The following is an 18316-nucleotide window of genomic DNA, read 5'->3' as shown; positions in this document are numbered from 1 at the left end:
CGGGCAGGGGTACCTTTACCTTTACCTTATATTACTGTGAAGTATAAATATGCACAAATTCTTCTGGTGTCAATGGGAGATTCACGCCTTAAAAGACTCTGAGGTATTTAATGGTGTCTTTGGCTGCCTGGTCATTGCTTTGTGTCTGCATTTGTGTAAACAACAGCAAAATATGTTCTTGAACTGGACAAGGAAAAAAATAGAAGTGAAAAGACAACTGATGTTCATGCGGTAGTTCAACAGTATCATTAATCGTTAATTAATGGGCTATCATTAATATTTCTTTGGACTATTAATCTTTCTAGACTATCATTAATATTTCTTTGTGTGAGTGCATTACTATGTAAAGAGCAATTTTGATTTTTAGGTGGAAGAAACAGGGTGAGCTGAGGGTTTGTTTTTGTTTTTTTATGGCTGTACTACCGCACCTTTTGAAATGTAATCTATTATACTATAAAAAGAAAATGAAGCCCCTGACTGGCATCAAAGTCTATTTCTTAGAGTGTAACCAAAATATTGAACTGATCTTACAACTTGAGCAGCCATATGTCTGAAAAACAAATCCACAGGAATGAATTTCAAGAGCAAATGCCTTTTGAGCTAGCTGAAGTCTTCCATCCCATGAGAGTAATTACTTGAAAAATCTGTGTCAGTGTAATCCTTGAAAGGGCTTCCTTATGAATACAGGGCTGTGGACAGGAGTTGCACAGCAATGCATTGCATTCACTATTACTAATCTTTTCATCTCCAGCTCTCAATGCTGCATTTTTGGAATTCTCTACATACTTAATGCAAATTAGCTGTGGGCATACAAATCAAACTCAATGCATTTTTGAACAAACTTTTCAGGGAAACATCACCATGAGTGGACTTCCATTCTTTCACTATTTTTCATCTTATTAACTTAGCCACACATTATGAAATCAAGACACATAAACAGTAATTAAAATGTTAATTTAAAAAGAGTTGAATTTCAATATGCAGGGAATTTTTTTAAAAACAACAACAATGAAGGGTAGGTGCCATCACATACATGAGTCTTGTCTTTTGATACAATATTTTAATTTATTCTATTGCTGGCATGAAAGTCAGTTGTGCTGCTCGGGTGGAGTGGTGGATTGGACTGGGACTTTGGTTCAAATGCCCACTCAGCCATGAAGCAGTTAAAAGGATCCAGTAGGTGATGTGAAAGACCTCTCCTCCAAACCCAGGAATGCCACTGCTACTCAGAGAAGACAACACTAGGTCAGTTAGACAAATTGTCTAACATGGCATAAAAGGGCTTTCTAAGGCACCAGCTCTCACCATATAACATGCCTCACAAGGTTCTTGAAAGAATATAATGTGTTCAGAAAGACAGAATATCAGACTGTTGAACTTTAAAAAACATTCACATACTGTTCTTACTTGGGGCTCCCACTGGTGTCCCATTCAGGAGCTTGACTAGGACTAGACCTGCTTGTCTTAAAACAAGGTGCCACCATTGATTTTTCTAAAGAACTGGGATGCTTCAAGTTATTTTCTAACAAAGAAAAACAAAGCAAGCTTCACTGTACAGTGGTGCCCCACAAGACGAATGCCTCGCAAGACGGAAAACTCGCTAGACGAAAGAGTTTTCCGTTTTGGAGGTGCTTCGCAAAACGAATTTCCTATGGGCTTGCTTCGCAAGACGACAATGTCTTGCGAGTTCCTGCTGGTTTTTTCCCTCCCCCCTTTTTCTAAACCGCTAAGCCGCTTATCAGATGATCCGATCAGCAGATAAGCCGCTAAAAGCTGCTAATAGCGCTAATCCGCTAATCTGTCAATGGGCTTGCTTTGCAAGACAAAAAAACCGCTAGACGAAGAGAATCACAGAACGGATTCTTTTCATCTTGCGAGGCACCACTGTACATTACTAGTGTTGAGAAAGGTGTCTAAACCACTGAGCCTCTTGGGCTTGCCAATCCGAAGGTCGGTGGTTCAAATCCACGCAATTGGGGTGAGCTCCCATTGTTCAGTCCTAGCTCCTGCCAACCTAGCAGTTCGAAAGCATGCCAGTGCAAGTAGATAAATAGGTACCGCTCCAGCGGGAAGGTAAACAGCATTTCCGTGTGCTCTGGCACTTGTCACTGTTGCGCCAGAAGTGGTTTAGTCCTGCTGGCCATATGACCCAGAAAGCTGTCTGTGGACAAACACTGGCTCACTCAGCCTGAAAAGCAAGATGATTGCTGCAACCCCATAGTTGCCTTTGACTGGACTTAACTGTCCAGGGGTTCTTTACCTTTTTTTACATTGATAAGGGCTTCTAGCAACTTTAAGAGAAAACAAACTCTTCACTTTTTAATGGAAGCATTTCAGGGCAGCCATAAACCAAAAATGGGCATAACGTGGCCAAAGCTGAGTTCCACCAAAGGGCTTAGAAAGGCTGTTACAATTTCTAGCAAACGTCCCAATAAATTGAAGATATTAACATTTTATGTTTGCATACCCATCAATCACCATTCTATGACATTACAGAATATTCTGCTTGATACCAATTACATTCTGCTTCTATATTTTGATCTTCCCTAATCTTATTGTTGTAATAACAGAAGTGCAACAATAAAAGAAGACAAGAGTTTGACAGTATTTTGAAAGTGACAGCTAGCTATTGAAATTGCTAGCTAAATGCAATCTAATCAAATGGAAAATGATATATCCTATTTTAATGGACCTCCCGAGGAGCAATAATGATAAGAATAATAGAAACTGAGCATTTCTTTCAAACCACATACAAGATTTGGTTGGTAGATGAGAATGAAAATGAAATAATAAAAAAAGAATTATACATGATTTATGTTCCCCAAAAGATCTGTGCACTTCTCCTAATCGAACCAACTCTGCTTTAAAGAGGGAGTCCATGGGTCATAGCTATCCTCTAGCAGAATCACAGAATCAGAGTTGGAAGGGAACCCAAAGGTCATCTAGTCCAACTCCCCTGAAATGCAGGAATCCTGCCGACAGCCATCCCTTGGGGGGCTTGAACCACCAAACTTCTGGTTAACAGCCAGATGGACTGGCCCATTGCGCCACAGAGAGCACCCACTAAACCCACCAAATTTTAATCAAATGTTTCCCCATTTTGGTAAAAGGTTTTCCTATAGTTTCCTTATAAAAAAGTTCTCAAAAGCAGTAGGAAATTGAACTATTCCATGTTTTAATGTCACATCTCTCTCAGAAGGCCTTGGCATACCTGACATCATCATCTTCATCATCATCTATTATGTATACCCCACCCATCTGGCTCGGTTTCCTGCTTGGCAGGGGGTTGGACTCGATGGCCCTTGTGGTCTCTTCCAACTCTATGATTCCAACTTTATGATTCTATGGTTTCCTCAGCCGCTCTGGGTGGCTTCCAACTGAATATTAAAAACACAATACAGCATTAAACATTAAAAGCTTCCCTAAACAGGGCTGCCTTCAGATGTCTTCTAAAAGTTTGGTAGTTGTTCTCTCTGACATCTGGTGGGAGGGCGTTCCACAGGGCGGGTGCCACTACCGAGAAGGCCCTCTGCCTGGTTCCCTGTAACTTGCCTTCTCGCAGTGAGGGAACCGCCAGAAGGCCCTCGGCGCTGGACCTCAGTGTCTGGGCAGAACGATGGGGGTGGAGAAGTCTAATAACGGAGCCACCTTTATCCTAGACAGTGTCAACTTTATTATAGAAACTATAAGAAGTTCATTGGGTATATTAAAAAGTACACCTCCCATCACCCATATCACTGTCAGGAGCATGGGTAGGGAAACTAAGGCCCAGGGGCCAAATCTGGCCCAATCGCCTTCTCAATCCAGCCCGCAGACAGTCCAGGATTCAGTGTGTTTTTACATGAGTAGAATGTGTCCTTTCATTTAAATGCACCTCTGGGTTATTTGTGGGGCTTGCCTGGTGTTTTTACATGAGTAGAATGTGTGCTTTTATTAAAATGCATCTCTGGGTTATTTGTGGGGCAAAGGAATTCATTTCCCCCCCCCATATAGTCTGCCTCCCCCACAAGGCCTGAGGGACAGTGGACCAGCCCCCTGCTGAAAAGGTTTGCTGACCCCTGGTCTAGATAGTAAAATGGACTGCAAAATATGGACATTCTTCATTCCTGCTTTAAAAGAAGAAAAATGGGAAAAAATGACATTCACTGGTAAAACTCCTGTTATTTGTCCTTCTCTCGCTTCTTGCAAAGGGTGCACAAGGTGGTCAGATTCATAATTCCCCCTTTTAGTGTGGGGCTATTTTTGAAACAGTTCAAACCATAGCCAAACCAGATTGCCCTGTCATTTATACTTCTATGGATGTTTTCTGGTTTCCCTTGGTTGAGTTCCAGGACACAAGGCATAACAATTGTTAGGGGGAAGGAAGCGACTTCATCTGGCCATTTCTCTTTGTCCCCTTTCCTGGATGGAAACTTCGCCCCTCCCCACCCTGCTGTGTTGCTTGTATTTTAATTGCTGGGATTTTTTAAAATGCAGGGTAGCATTCAAAAGGGGAATCCCCCCATCTGCTATTTTAAATCCATTTAATCACCTCAAGATTCCAAAATCTCATTCCAATACAAGTGCAGACTAGGCAAGGACTTTCATCAGGAAACTCACTGTTGGAATAGAATAGTATTGCTTGCCCACACTAGTGCTTGCAAAACTCTCATCTACACTGTACAAAGGATGTTAATTCTGTATGTATAAAGCATACAAGTTGGCTCCAGCCTTCGGGTTCAATAATTTGCCAGACATTGCTGCAACTGTGTGTTTCTGTGCATTCTGTTAAGAAGCTTTTATAATTAGAATAGGAACTACCTACATTTCAGAAGGGTCTTTTGTCCCTATCACTCAATCCAACATTATTAAAAACTTTGCTAATTCCCACACACTTCAAAAGGAAACATGATTTAAAGCATCTAAAGCATCGTTCAAGTACCCACTTATTCCCATAAATTTGGAAATGATTTGAAAGATCTTGTGCAGGGCTCATTTTAAAAATGGCAAGCTGATTGTGCACAAGAAGAAATACAGCCCATAATACAAGAAGAATTAGTGAGATACCGTAAATAACATCTGTGCACTTACTGTATATCATCTTGGTGACAGAAGGTATTGCTACGCAGACTGATCAGCCGTTGCCGATGAAGCACAGCCAATTATTTTGATAGGTTCACATGACAAATTGCTGTTATTAGTCAACATTAGAGTGTTTCATGGAGTTCTGCAGGGCAGAAATTAACCTGAAATGGCACATTATTTTATATGCTAAAACATCCCTACAAAAATTAAATGGTGGGATGACGCAGATATTTATTTACAGCGAAGCCTATCCATTCAGTTTCTGAGTCATGTTTTTCTTCCTCACTGCCAACTTTCATCCCAAAATTTGACAGTGAGGCTGCATTAGTCTTTCTATCCTTCTAATTACTTAAAAGTGAACAAAGTTTCAAGAATTAAGAACTACCTGACAATTTCATGTTGTCCTTTGGAGAAGATATCACACTGCCCCTTCAGCAAATTGTACTTTTTTTTGACATCATATGTGGAACGGATGTGGCTTGGCTTATGACAACCATTGTTTTTTTAATCAAACCATTATAAATATTTATTATTTATTTATCATTTGTATCATAGCATATATGGGGGAAAGCATCTGTTTCACTCTCACAAGAAGTGTTTGCCAACCCTTATGAGTATGAGGACCCCCTTATAACCACAGAAAAAATCATGGACACCCCCCCTTGATAATTGTTGCAATTTTAGGTTCCATTAATTGAGAAGCCACTATGACAAAACACTATTATGAACTTGGTAACACTTTTAAACAAATTCGCAAATGTGCCAGAATCAAAGAAGGCAGCACAAATCATTTATTTTCCCAATGTACCTACCAATCAATAACCCAATGAATTAATTCCAAAAGGAATTAAGCAAAACTGTATTTATTCATAAATATAAATCCACCTAATTCCCCAGTGCACTCACCAATCAACACAATTAATTGATTTAAAAGATATGAAATCTGAATTTATAATTATAAATTAATTCATTTCCCCAATATACCCAATGATCACAAACTCAGCTCAATCAATCATACAGAAGTAAATACAAATTTATTTCAAAGTGATGAAGTAGTACCCAAAAGAACTAATAGGAAAGCTCTAACTGCTACCAACCTAAGCATATAATCAGGACTATCAATTCTATACTTCAGTGAAATCCCTAAACTCTGTAAATATCATACATAAACCTGCAACAAACACCACAGCAAGCAGGCAAGACCTGTGACATGCCCTTCCGAAGAGTTTATGGTGTCTTACTAAGAATTCCTTGTCTGTGATGCCTGGAAGTTAGACTTCGCTGTGTTTAACAAAGGAATTGTGTGTTTTACCAGCCTGCCTTGGGAAGCATCCACAACGCAAAAGGCTGTGCTTCTGGACTGATCATTTTCTCCAATAGCCCAAAGAAACAAGAAGCCATGAAAGAACAGCACTCTGGATCCAGCTGAGACACAATTAATGTGATTCTGTTTTATTTACATTTATTATTTGCATTCTTTTTTGTAAGCCAGTGGGCATGAGCAGCAGACGGCCCCGAAAGGTCTGCGCCCAAAATAACCCAAACCAGGGAAAAGTCAGCAATTCCCTCACAAGAATCCCCAATAATGCCAAAATTAAGAAACCTGAATGCAGTCGGTAAAGAAGGGCATAATACAAACATTGTAAATAAATAAAAGCCACCTTGAGTCCTGTTATCTAGATTTATTTATATAAAGAAATATATAAAGAAATAAAAAGTTAAATGCATACATCACGTATTGTCATCATCTCTTGCAACTTGAGCACATCTGGATGACCCATACCTGGTCCCTTTAATCCTAAATTTCTACAATTCTGCACAGGCAGGGGAGATTTAGCCCTTGTTTGCACATTTCCCTAACAGCAGTTGTGGTCTGGGTGCCCTTGCATTAGGCGGCCATCTGGTGATCTGAGCCAAGTAGGATGCTCTGGATTTAATGAAGTGGTCCCTCTTCCTTCCCTTGACTCTGACACTCCTACACATTTCCCTCATTTACCACCCACTTTGTCTCCTTTGAATTCTGAGCTATTTGCTCATTTTAACTGTGCCTTTAATCTTCACTTTTTGCTAATCCCTGTTCCTCTTGCAATTTTTTTTTTCCTTTTCTTTTTAAAAGGCTCACCCACAATTTCCTGGTTTGAATAACAAGTCCCTTTAATTTTCGTTTTTTAAAATAAAAGACTGAAGCAGTAGAATTCTTCAAAATAATAGATCTAATACAACACATCCTAGCTTATGTTACCATACTACTCCAATTTTAACAACAATTATCTACGAGGTTGTCGTTTTTTGTTTGCAGCTGCAGCCTTAGCTGGAGACAGCACAGTAAGGCATCAGCAATCAGCAACAAAGGATTCACTAAAAAAATTATCCTGTGTATGCCAAAATGCAGTGAATGGAAGCTGTGCGAGAGCAATACTGCCCTAAGGTGTCCTGGTTCATTTCAACAGGAAAACACACTCTGGGTGTACTTGCACCAGCCCTTTTTGTCAGTTTTCATTACGTTAATTTCCTCACTGACTCCATTTTTTCTGTATTGCTTTTTGCACATCTGCAGCATCTCCGTGTGCAAAGATCCATATACAGACTTGTGTCGTCTTGGACTGGTATAACCTGCCCCACCATCCATAAAAACCCACTGACGAGGAATGATCATGATGAAAATCAAAATGTAAGAAAATGTTAAGGAGAACAGACTCCCACGAGAGGTGGTGGCCTCTCCTTCCTTGCAGGCTTTTAAGCAGATGTTGGATGGCCACCCACCATGTTTGGGATTCCTGCATTGCAGGGAGTTGGACTAGAGAACCCTTGGAGACCTTTTATCTCTACAAGTCTATGATTCTATGAAATACGTAAAATATTAAATATACATCTAAACACTTTGTGGTTTTTAACTACAATCAAGTGGCGTATACATTTTACGGAAACAAACAAACAAACCTTTGCATCTTAAAGCATGAAGGCATATCTCCTGGGAAGGAAGGTCAAACTCTGACTCACAAGCAAACAGATATTCAGACATGAAAATAATGTGCACAACTTAAATATTTCCAATAGACAGGTACATTAAAATAAAATAAAGAACAAACCCATATACAGTGGAAGCTCGGTTGTCGAACGTAGGGTTGCCATGACATGGCGGGGATTCAGACGTCCAGGCGGAAAATAGCTTAAATGGCCAGGAAAATCCAGATTGTGTTTGGATTTTCACTTTTTAAAATATGGCAACCCTACTAACAACCCACCAGATAAATACTGCAAATATTTCTTGAGTAAAAAACCAGACCACAAATAACTTTAGAACCTCATCAGCTCATGGGCTTGTGTTTTCGATTTTTCTAGGGCTGCCTATAAACACCACAATGAAATGAGAGGTAAAAGTGAACAGGAACATGGTCTTATGTTCACACCCTAATTTGGGGATTGCTTTTGGAAGATGCTTCTGCTGTTGCTGTTGTTGCGGGTATCTTTTCCTTTGCAGCCTCTTCACTATATTCTTATTTCAAAATGAATCATATCTGCACTGCATATTGTAGCTATTAAATGTTACAGTAATGAAACTAGTAATATCTGTTAACATTAGTGGAGCCAAGGAGGCAAATTAACTAGGAACCCCATAATTTGGAATCTCCTCCAAGCCTGTGCCAAAGTTTTGCAGTTGTTTTGTAGTATTTTGCAGCAAAAACTTCGTGTTTTGCAGCACCCCACCAACTGAGCAACTGCTATCACCCCAATTCACATTGTCTGATTCACTCAACAACAGAGTCAAAGTGTGTCAACTGTTTTCCAGTGTTTTCCAGCAAAACTTCTACGTCTTGAAGCAACCCACCAACTGAGCAATTGCAACTCACATTATTGGCAATACACCACCCCCATTTTTCTTGACATAATTCAAATCCTACAGGTGACCTTCCATGAAGATCTTTCTGGATCCCTGGTTCCACACTGCCACCAAGACATATCCTGGAGACCTTCAGGGAATATATCGAATTCCTCTTATCTCTGTAAAGATGACAATATTTAAATTCTGCTGCCTTTAAAATATGAATAACTCCTGAAAGGAAACCACACAACTATTAAATTGCTAACTTTCCAAAGACTCAAGTTTACTACACATTACAGTTCATAAATGGTGTTTTAATATTAAAGTTGTTAAAATGTGGCATCTGCAGACACATTCCCCAGACTGTTCTCTTTCCATTCACTCATCACACATGATGCTTCTGAAGTTACGGAGCATCTGCTCAGTTGGTGGGGTGCTGCAAAATGTGGGGTTTTATTGCAAAACGCTACAAAACTGTTGCCACACTTTGGCACTGTTTTGCAGTGAATTGGTCAACACTGGGTTTTGGGGTGATAGCTATGACCATAGCTTTGAGTAGCAATTGCTCAGTTGATTGGGTGCTTCAAAAGACAGGATTTTTGCTGCAAAATGCTGCAAAACTGTTGCCAGATTTTGGCACTGTTTTGGAGGGGATCCCAGATTTTGGGGTTCACGGACTAACATGAGGATAAATTCTACAGTCAGACAGACTCCTTCCAGGAGCAACTTTACTGGATTTAGACTACAGTGGGAATGTAGTTTTTGTGAGAGTATGGTTCTGGGGGTCCATGTGCAAATGCAAAATTGTGCAAAGTCAGGAACCCCCAGAAATGCCCCCCAAGGTGGAGGGCTGCTTACCAGGGTCTTGGAAAGAGGCATGAGGGCTCTGGGATGCTGCCAGAGGAGCCCTTGTGTCACCTTCCCAAAGCCCAGTTAAGCAAGGAAAAACAGGTGGGTGCAAGGGTGTAATAAATAAACAGAGAGCAGGGAACAGTGGGTTCCCCAGCTCCCCCTTTATTTATTTATTGCCCTCCACATGCACACACTCAAAGCTGTGATCATGTAATCAAAAGTTAAAGGTTTACTGTACTAGCATTATAGAAAAGCAACTAATTTTCTTCTAAAGCAGCAGCCTGTATAGAGATGTAACAATGGACTCCTATGCACATTGACTCAGAAGTAATTCCTATTGAGTTTAATGAAATTTACTCCCAGAAAGGTGTGTACAGGACAGCAACCTCAAACCACTGTATCTGCCTTTGCACTTACAAAGCTCCACTGAGTTCAATGGGAAAAGACTGACATCAATGGAAAAACTGTAAGTTACCTTGTTTGTGGAATGAAAGGTCCAACTGACAACAGGTTTATTTCATATCTTAATGAAGCTGAATCCATGCTTGGAATGATAAAATGGAGACAGGAGGCATCTACTGACATGCTACAATTCCCAGTAGCAACTAAATGGTAGCTCAATGAAAGGTGATTTTCACAAGCTCAAAGGTAAATCTAGAACTGTAGAGTAAGGTCTACTGGAACAACCAGCATTATTTCTGAAAATGCCATTGGGTTTTAACTCTTCTATGTATTTTTATGCTGAAAACAATGCCTTTTCTATGTACATGTATGCTTAGAAATAATATATTATACATCAACATTTCTTGCTGATGTGATGAATTAAGGACTTTTGTGACTGGAAATTTGTTTCCCCCCTCTAATGAGCAGGCTTAGTTCTCACAACCATGAGGTGAAGGGTAAATTTGTTTGGTGACAGCATATCTCTTTGCAGGAAGAAGAGTTTGGGTTACATGACTGGATGCTGCTCCATAAAAAAATCAAGGAGAATTCTGAGAACCCTTCGCTGTGACATCTGTTCTTCCATGTGCAGTGTGTGTGTGTGTGGCGCGCGCACGCACACACACACACACACACACACACACACTAACTTTTAATATGGAGAAGCATTCAGTCATGTAATCACCTGCTGTTTCTAGTTGTATAATCAAGGGAAAGTTTTACAACTGTTTACTATTGCAACTTACCTCCTGTTTGTGCAGATCAGGCACAGTCTGAGACAAAAGAGGCCAAAAGGATGAACTATATACACTGGGCAATTCTAAGCATGTTTACTCAAAAGGAACTCCCGCTGTGTTCAACAGGCCTTACTCACAGGTAAGCATACACAGGATTGCAGCTTCAACCAAGTTTCTTTTGCACAGAGAGCTTTCATGCTGCATGTCTTCTTTTAAAAATACATTTTCCCCTGTCAGTTTGAGATACAGGATGTACAGAAAAAGTTGAAATGCATTAGAATGAAAGCAAATTAGATACATGAAGTGCTTTAACCAGTGACAGCCTAATCTGAAAAGGGAAACTGAATGGAATTAGTTCATGACTAGCCTCTTCAAATACAAAAAGACAGCCATGGAAGGTGCTCAAGACCTGGGATGCAAATTGGTTTGTTCCGTGGAGTTGAGTGAAAACTAGTTAAATTTCAGGCAGCCAGGGTTGATCCCAATGTTGATCCCAAAGAGCAGAATATTTCAGAACTCATATTCAAAAAAGCACTCAATGAGTGATTTTTGGCTATGTGCTAGTAATTACAGCAGTGTTCATGAAGAAGTGTGCATGCACACAAAAGCTTATACCAAGAACAAACTTAAGTTGGTCTCTATATATTTCAACAGTGTTCAGTTTGTGTTGATTAATGTGTAAGTATACAATTTACATCAGCTTGCTACAGAAATATTATCTGAACACCTTGCAAGACCCAAACCAGTTTTTGATGATCAGGGAAAGTGTATTTTCTCATTTAGGAACAGGCAAGGAGAGTGCTGTCACACACAGGTCTTGCTTGAAAGCTTCTGACAGGCATCTGAAAACAGGATGCTGTGAAAACAGGGTGCTGCTAGATAGGCTCTTTGGTCTGATCCAGCCAGGCAGTGGAATAGCTAGGGCTTTTGCCACCCAGGACGGTCACTGATTTTGCTGCCAATACTGTATGCATTTAAGTAGATAGAGATGTTTACATTTGGTCAGATAGATATTCATTGGGAGGTTTAAAAATGTAGTGTATTAAATGAGATGGTGTTTTACTAGAAAGCACCTATAAACTGTCAGGAAGCATTGTTTCCCAAAGTTTCATTCCCAAAGATTCTGAGGCCCCTGAAAAGGAAAACTAGGGTTGCAAATCTTTAATGGGCCAATTACCCACAGGGTGATTGGGGTGGAGAGGAAATGTAGAAATGGCACAGGTGTAAGAGCTAGGAAGACATACCCAATGCAGAAATGGGGAAAACCTTTAGAAGTTTTAAAATGAGGAAGGAATTACATACAGTTGGAGGCAGGCTGACATAAAAACCAAACTTTTGAGAACTTGAGAAGTTTGTGCATTTTCTAAAAGACAGAATGAAATGTCATGTTTGAAGCGGAATAGAAATTTTACTTCACCCTGAAAACCCCAATCTCAAATCTTAATTGTAATATATAAACACTGAAAATGAGCAACTCAGTTTTATTCGCTGTTGCAGTACAAGCACACAAGACAGTAAACCCCACAACAAGCAAATGTAGCCGAACTGTGGCCTCTGGTCCTCTTGGCTTCTGGACCAGCTCTTCATCTGCTTTCACATATTTTTTTGTGGTATGTTTTGAGTGGTTTCGTCAGATGGTTTTCAAGGATTTTCGGATATGGCTCCCAACTCCAGTTCGCACGGACCATCCAATACTGGAACAGTCACACCAAAGGCTAATGTACAAAATGTACAAAAATGTACTAATTTTTAGTACATTTAGTACAGGAGAAACTAATGTACTAATGTACAAAAACATTTCCAAGTGAATGAGGCATCCCTCTCTGCCAACACACTAGTGCTGTGAAAGGAGCGAGACAGCACTAAATCACACCAAGCAACTTGGAGTTCACTCTTTATTAGCAAAAACAGGACTCACAGAGGAGTGTCAGGCCTAACGAGCACAAGCGACTCTTCTGAGGCAGGTCTTGCCCTCACGAAGCAGTTGCTGAGAAGGAAGGTCCCCACAGCTGCCCAAGTCCCCTCCTCGCCAAGGTTTTCCCTAAGCAATCTGAGACTGCACCTGCGTGAAGCTAACTTCCTCTCTTCCCTTTTCATTCCTCTCCAGGTTCTGGGAGACCAGGTGGGGAGAGGAGCTCGCTGTACCTGTGACTCTTCACCTGCCAGACTCCTCTTGCCTCTTGGCCTTCCTCCTCTCCTGGCTCAGCTTCAGCCCCTCCTTCTGGGCTTCTCTCTGTCACAGGTTCTTCTAGCTCACTAAGCCACCTCCTGCTTCTGACACCTTCTTCTCCCAGTCTTCTCCCTCATCCCACCACCAGGCCCTGGACTCTGAGCCTTCTTCCCTTGGGAGTTCCCCAGATGATTCCTCCCACCATTCCTCTGCATCCACCCAGTCTGTGACATGCTGTAAGCTTAGCCCCCATCCTGTGGGGTGCTTCTGTCATGCAGGAGAAACAGTTATACAGTTAAGTTTACTTCAGGTTGCGCGTTTTCAGGTTGCGTCCCGTGGCGACCCAGAAGTACCGGAAAGTGTTACTTCTGGATTTTGCCACTCGCACATGCACAGACACGCAAAAGGACATCATGAGCATGTGTAGACGCGGTGAATCGCGACCCACGGGTTGCATTCTTTTCAGGTTGCGAAGGGGCCTCCGGAACAGATCCCGTTTGCAACCAGAGGTACCACTGTACATCTGCTTTTAGCCCATTTGTAGCAACAGGAGGAGCTGACATTATAAAATGTGAATGCTACACTTTTAAAGATCCTCTCATCCTGTTTTCTTATTCTACTATTTTGAATTCAGTTGGAACAGCTGCTCTGGAAGATTTTTGTATGTAAAATGAAGTAACCTTTAGTTCCAACTGCAGAAACAAATGCCTGCTTCTTTTCTTTCTTTTTTGGATAGTTAGATAACTATATAAAATGGGGGAAAGTATTTAAATTACATTCTTGTGCACTGGAAGATTATAATATTTGATGGACAGGGAACTATATTGTTATTTATTCTACTGAATTCTATTTTTGTCTTCCTTCATGATGGAGAATTGCTTTAGGGGCCAAAGTGTACATGAGAAATATTGCAAGCTGAGAAATTTAATACACACATGTGAATAGATCTCAACTTTGATACACTATCTAATAATATGTGAATTTGCTCCGAAGTGAATGAAATACCAATTCTTCATCAATACACTACAAAACATATTCATTAGCAATATTTAGATATCTAAAAAGAAAATGAAGGAACTAAAATAGGAATATACAAAACATTAGGTCCACAACAACAAAGAAGGTTTTATTGTAGGGGAGGGGGGAAGAAGAAAGGTCTGGACAAAAGTAATTTGTAAAAATGGTAAGCTTCAGTATATTATATTATGTGTTAAACTGTGGAATCAAATTCAAAATCCTGGCCAGGAATTATTCTGGGCACAAGCTATTTCGGGTGCTCCTCCGACCCGGAAGTGCAGCCCCGGTAAGAGCAGGTGGCGGCAGGGGGTGTTGCCGCTTGCTGGATAAACGAGTCCCTCAGACCTTATCCTCCCCACGGGCCTTAGTTTGGGGACCCTTGTTCTAGCCTATTATAGCTACTTACAAACATGTTTCTGGTCTCCTCATGTGTAAAGGAGCAGTGGGATGAGGGACTGTGAGAGATAAAGCTATAGTCCACTTTTAAGAGTTGAGAGCCTGGTGAGTACTGACTGAGAGCTGGCTGTGCCTTGTCAGTCAGGCAGATAGTTTGACACCTTTTGGAAGCTGGGGAGATATCTATAGCACTGATAATTACTTCTTGATTCCACCATGTCTTTGCCAGACAGCACTTATCAGTCCTTTGTGTGCTAAAGGGAAGGTGTGACTTCTCCCCTAAGGCTGAAAGGGAAACAAGTAATTAGAGGGTTTTGCTGCAGCATCATTTGCTGAGATCCATACATTCTCACTTTTTTGGCTTTAAAATCAGCAACTTTAAATGCTACATATAGTATTTCAACTTTTTATAAACATTTTGTTTCTGATGTAAAAAACGGCTGAAAATTTTGAAAGTTAAGTAATTACATCATTTTTTAAAAAATAAAAAACTCACTTTATCTATTTCTTAACCTGATGAAAATAATTTATTGCATTTTGCTAAGTGTAGATATATTCATGGTGGGGTGTTACTTCTGGGTACTAGGAAATAATGGTCATTTTTAAAAACCCTAGCTAGAATCTGTGAAGCTCTGTCTTAATATGGTATTGACAGAAGTGCCTGGCATGCTCTGGTCCATGGGGTCGTGAAGAGTCGGACACGACTAAATGACTAAACAACAACAACAACAACAGGAAATTTAAAAAGAAAATGTTATAGGTGATATTTCCCTGTAAATTATAGCAAATTTGATTTATTAAATTGAAGGCCACCACAGACTTTCTTCAATATGTGAAAAGGCATGTTTCTGTTCCAGAAAAAACTCCATACTTCCACTGTACATTCCACTGAAAGTCACTCAACAGTAATTAATATCCCATAAAACTTCATAGTTGAGCAGCTTTACACTCTCAGTCTGTTTCTTCACATAATAACCAGAAAAGATAAGCAGAAATCAAGAAAAATAAAGTGTACACCATTTGCCCTCTACACCATTTGCCAAATGATTGATACTCTGTCAAAGGACTAATAGTAGCTGCTATATAATCTTCATGTAAACTTGCTGACATTTGAATAAAAAGCAAGTTGACATAAAGATTCACTGAAAGCCTATTTCTACCGAGTATCTTTGGGGGCCTTCAAAAGAGAAAGATTAATGACAGAGCTATCTGTAGTGTTAATGTATTTATTAATGACACAGCAGGTTTGATACTTCTGGTGCCTATTCCCTTCAGACTGTAAACACAGTGAAAGTATCTTTGGAATATTACATTTTCCAGCAAGTTATCATGTTTTTATAAGTGAATTTACTTGGATTACACTGCAGTGACCTGTGCCACCTGTGCCATGTTTGTCATTCTGCCGGAAAACATGCAGCAGTACACTTGTAGCAAGTGCAAACTGGTTGTCTTGCTGGAAGAGAAGGTACAGAACTTGAGGCCCGCCTAGCCATACCTCCAGCTATAGGACAACATGCAGTTTCTCAACAGAGCTGAGTGGACTGTGATGGTACAGCAACACAGATTGGGTGCCCCTAGGGAGCAGGAAGATCACCCAGTGCAAGATATGAAACGCCAGGAGGAATGTGACACACAGAAGTGGGACAGTCACAAACCGCACTTTGTCTTTAGAGTTGCAAAATTGCTTCCATGCTCTCACCTTGGACACAGATTCTGGTGTCCAGAAAAGCTAGGCAGCAGTTGCCAACCTCAAAATACACCAAGGTGGCTGTGAAAGGTACAGTGTGCAGAATTCCTGCCATGCCCCAGAGGTGGAAGAGACAGGAGGGGATGGACTTGGAGGAGTCTTTTTCCATTCTTGACCTAAGTCCTTCAGATCCTAGGCTACTGATGGTAGATGAGGATGTTGATAACCCACGCTACCTTCCATGGAGACATCAGAGAAATGGAATTGCAGTGTAGAGAAGGCAAGCTGAGAGTGACGAGTAGGAAGTACACAAACCATAAGGTTCCACCCCTTGTAACCTATTCTAATAATATTCAGATAAGCTCCAAAAGACAGAAGGGGAAAACTCAAGAACAGCAGTAGCAGACCTTAGAACACTCCAAGCAGGCTTTGGAAGTGTACAGAACGATTCCTGCCACTCCACAGAGGAGGAAGAGATGTGTGGGGGACAGAGGCAGTAGTGTGAGGAGGAAACAGGATGTCCTGGGAGGTGTGCTATCTTCCAGGTGCAAAGATTCATGATGTGACTGAGAAGTTCCCAAGTCATAAAAAACCCACTGATCACTACCTACCCCTTCCTTCTGACTCATGTCGGTACAAATAATACCAGGCTTCAAGGATTATGAGACTCTGGGCAGGGAGCTGAAGAGACTTGGGGCACAGGTAGTCTTTTCATCACTCCTTCCTGTTGAAAGTCGTGGTCCAGGAAGAAAGAGGAAAACACTGGAGGTAAACCGCTGGCTGTGCAGGTGGTGTTTTCAGGAAGGGTTTGGCTTCTTGAATCAAGGTCTCCACTTAAGAGAGCTTTAAACTTCAGGGGGAGGGACAGAGGAACTCATGGTACTGGGGATAATAGCTTCATTGATGCACAGGAAACTGCTCCTGAAACCTGCTTTAGGGCAAGACATCACAAGAAGAAGGCAGCTGGAGGGAGTGACTCATGGTTTCAGTTGTCTCTACACAAATGCACAAAGTATTGGAAACAAGCAAAATGAATTGGAGCTTTTAGTACAGGTAGGCATTACTGAAACCTGGTAGGATAAGACTCATGAGTGGAATGTAGGAATTGAGGGGTATAACCTGTTCAAAAGGAATAGACCAAACAGGAAGGGAGGAGGAACAGCATTATATGTAAAGAATGTCTACACTTGTGAAGAAATCCATGACCTGGAGCATGGAAAGCAGATTGAGGGAATATGGGTAAAAATTGTAGGAGAAAGAAACAACAGTGACAACAGTGGATGTCTGCTATAAACTGCCAGAAGACCTGATTATGACTTCAAAAAGCAGATTACCAAACATTCAAAAAGGAGAGATATAGTAGTCATGGGAGACTTCAATGTCCCAATATCTCAGCGGTTCTCAACCTGTGGATCCCCAGATGTTGTTGGACTACAACTCCCATCATCCCTGAGCTCTGGCCTTGCTAGCTAGGGGTGATGGGAGTTGTAGTTCAACAACATCTGGGGACCTACAGGCTGAGAAAGGCTGCAATATCTGTTGGAACTCCAACTCTGCCAAGAGTCTGGTTTGTTTCCGGGGGGAGCGGGCGACTGCAGAGGCTCCTGTTTTAACCCATAGAGCCCGAAATCCAGAACCCCCAGGTTAGGTAAGTGTGGGGTGGCAATGGGAAGGGCTGGGCAAGGGGACCTGCTTGTTTGCCTGGGGCTCTGATGTGCCACCCCCAAGATAATTGCCACCGGGGGCGCCCACTGCCCCCGGCTACGCTACTGGGTTGGATGGCAATCTGCCATGGATGCTTTAGCAGCGTTTCCTACATTGAGGGGGTTGCACTAGAAGGATGACCCCAGGGTCCCTTCCAGATCTGTTTTTCTGCTTCAACAATATTTCATCATGTTCTTACCATTTTATGTAACTGTATTTTGTATATATTATAAAATTCTAAACAAACATGTTCTATTTACAAACAAAACATTTAAATATCTACCTTTCTACTGGTAGGATGGGGTGGGGGGCACAGGAAGGAAAGAAGGTCTGGAGGGGGCCACGGTCACAAAAGGTTGGGAACACTGCTTCAAGGGATGTTGGTCTGTCATTTGAAGTATGCTCACTGAGGAACGCTTGACCAG

The 18316-nt window shown here is 41.2% G+C and overlaps 1 protein-coding gene across 7 annotated transcripts in view; it reads right to left on the bottom strand.

Moving 5' to 3' along the window:
- The window catches only part of TPK1 (thiamin pyrophosphokinase 1), a 240775-nt gene that overhangs the window by 99355 nt on the left and 123104 nt on the right, over positions 1 to 18316 (bottom strand). The gene's annotated exons all lie outside the window — the stretch shown is intronic.

The sequence above is a fragment of the Podarcis vaucheri genome (genome assembly GCF_965113315.1).
Source record: "Podarcis vaucheri genome assembly, chromosome: 12".
Lineage (NCBI taxonomy): Eukaryota > Metazoa > Chordata > Lepidosauria > Squamata > Lacertidae > Podarcis > Podarcis vaucheri.
The sequence above is the reverse complement of the archived record's forward strand: the minus strand, read 5'-3'. Positions and strand labels throughout refer to the sequence as shown.